Source organism: Cupressus sempervirens, chromosome 3 (genome assembly GCF_028749045.1).
Source record: "Cupressus sempervirens isolate cs-2001-9-10 chromosome 3, ASM2874904v1, whole genome shotgun sequence".
In the NCBI taxonomy this organism is placed as follows: domain Eukaryota; kingdom Viridiplantae; phylum Streptophyta; class Pinopsida; order Cupressales; family Cupressaceae; genus Cupressus; species Cupressus sempervirens.
This window is the reverse complement of record NC_143120.1, coordinates 824,600,200-824,603,389: the sequence shown is the minus strand read 5'-3', so window position 1 is coordinate 824,603,389 and position 3,190 is coordinate 824,600,200.

Here is a 3,190-nt window from a genome sequence, read left to right as displayed (position 1 = left end):
TAGCATTTAGGGCAATTATTGAGCAATTAGGGTCTACTATTTCTAATCATGGTTTGGAATTTAGAATTGGGGCCAAGGTAAAGATTATGGTATGGGTTTACACCATTAAATTAGAAATATGATTAGGATAATGGTATGTGTTTTCTAGGAAATTTAATATGAGTGTTTAACATTTGTATTTAAATAGTTCAGATTATGCTTTAGCATTTATGATTAAGATTCACTACTAAAACAATTAGGATTTAACATAAATAAGATTGTCATTTAGGTTAGGATTTAGGTTATCCATTTAGAATTAGGGTAGAGTAATTAACATTATGTTTGGGGCATAAAATATAAGATTTACAATTACAACTACTATTTCAAGGCTTATCATTTAAGATTAGGCATTAGAATTTAGAAATATGGTTTAGGTTAAGATTTAGGATATATGGATGATAATATAATATTATAGTTTAGCACTTAGAATAAGTGTTTAAAATTAGGATTTACATTTTAGGATCACATGCTAGCTTTAAGGATTAAGATTTTTAATTATGGTTAAGATTGGGATAATTTAGTGTTTAGTAATTTAGATTTTAGCATTTAGGGCAATTATTGAGCAATTAGGGTCTACCATTTATAATGATGGTTTCACATTTAGAATTAGGGCTAGGGTAAAGATTATGGTATGGATTTACATCATTAAATTAGAAATATGATTAGTATTATGGTATGCATTTTCTAGGAAATTTAATATGAGTTTTTAACATTTATATTTCAATATTTAGGATTATGCTTTAAAGCATTTACGATTAAAATTTAATATTAAAATAATTAGAATTTAACATAAATAAGATTGTGGTTTGGGTTAGGATTTAAGGTTATCCATTTAGAATTAGGGTAGAGTAATTAGGACACAAAATATAAGATTTATGATTACGAAGCCTACTATTTCAAGACTTATCATTTAAGATTAAGTATTACAAATTATAATTATGGTTTAGATTTAGATTTAGGATTGATAGATGATAATTTAAGATTATAGTTTAGCACTTAGATTTAGTGTTTAAAAATTAGGATTAGGATTAGGGTTTACATTTTAGGATCACGTGCTAGGTTTAAGGATTGTGATTTTCAATTATGGTTAGGATTTAGATTTCTTTCTATTAATGGTTACTGTTATGGTTATCTAGCTAGGGATCAAGTGTTAAGTTTAAAATTTTGAAGTTACAATTAGAATTAAGGTTTAACATTTGGGATTAAGTTTATCATTTAAGAAATGGGTTAGGATACTTGGATTAGGGTTCTAAATTAATGATTAGGGTTAGGTCTCTCATTTTTAATTATATAATGGTTAAAATAAATAAATTAGTGTTAGGGTTAGGCTCAGAATTATGGTGAGAGGGATATTTTATATCAAGGTTAATACTATGTTTAGGGTTAGTGTGTAGTTTTATAAAAAAAAGATATGGTCATTAAATTATTGAAAATCTTGTTGTAAAATTTATCTAACTAAATAATGAAATGTTAAATGGATATGATGACACATAATTTGAAGTATGGGATTTAAAAATACATGGAAGGGAACATTACTTATTGAAAATCACAAATAGAATTTAAGAGAGTCTATGTTTAAATGTCATAATTAGGGCTAAGGTTGTATTAAGGATTTGGTTACATGATTGTTTAGGATTAGAGTTTTAGTTAATGTTAGGATTAAAGAGGTGGGCTTATGATTAGAGTTACATGAATCTGGGATTTAGAGTTAAAATTGTGGTTTTAAGGTAAGGGACCACAATAATACTTAGTTTTATATTTAGGGTTTAGATTAAACTATTTATGGTTAGTTTGAGGTAAGACTTAGGAATATAGTTAAAGTTTCACTTTTTTTGTTATATGTTTTACAAACTAATTTACAATTAATTACTATTTTCTTGAAATAAATCTAAAACATCAATGTAATTACATGCTCAAATAATCTAATTTACATCTATATAATCATTCATCACTAATTTTTTTTATTAAAAATATTGAAACATCTAAAATAATAATTTTTAAATGAATGTCTACAAAACAAAAATTAAAATGAATATCTATACAAAACTATTTAAATAATAGATGCAATAATCTAAATAGAAAACTATTAACAATGGAAACTTACAATTTTACATATTAAATAATATTAAACGTGGAATTTTTTTTAATAAATTGATAGAATTATAAAGCATAAAACTAAAAACAATGAAATAGAATACTAGAAAACAAAGTAAAATACCTGGTACACTAAAAAATAGTAGCAAGGGGTCAGTACAAATTCAAAAATAGGCTCTCATTTCAATACTTATATTGGGCTCTTATTTCTGATGCTAGTATAAATGGATGAAAACCCCATAAAAAGTGATTTTTATAGTTTTTAAAAATTGGTTACCCAATTTGTAAATCATGCTTCAGGTATCTGATTTATATTCACAAATTGAGTACCCAATTTTTGAATATGGATCGGGTACACAATTTTTAAAATTGGGTACTTATTTTGAAAGAGGTCCATTCCATGGATTTGACTTCTACAGAATTGTAACCCAACTTTGTGCATTCACCTCAAATCTAAAAACTATATTCTTAGCCTTCTTCAATTTTGTAATGTTGTCTAATAACTACATTATGACAGGCTCACACATATTTACTTTCATTTTCTCAACTACCATTAAACCATGAATCCTTCTGGCACAAAGTTCACTTTAGAATTTTGATTCAACTTATATCTTATACTTTTTCTCAACACTTTGATTCCTTTGTCCTAAATTATGTCAACTTCCATCAAACTTAGTATATAGGTTTGTCTCAATTGTCTTTCTTACATTGCTGTCATTCGCTAGATTACAACCTTCATTAATCAGCCCTGTGACCTTATGAATTAAGTCATTATCAATTGTGATTGGCACATCACCTACCAAAAATATCTCTTCATGGACTCTACTTAGAGTAATTTTGGTTCATTCATGATTGTCTAATTCTGTATAGAACATATATTTAATCATATTCAACTCATTCAAGTATGTGTATTTAAACTTTAGGGTTAAGTCACCATTACACATAACTCCTAAATCCTTATGGATGTCCTCATCTCCAATGTTCTAAAATTTATAGTGAATGTAGCTTCTAATTTCCTCTACATGGAGTACATTTTGCATGATTTGAGAAAAGGCTC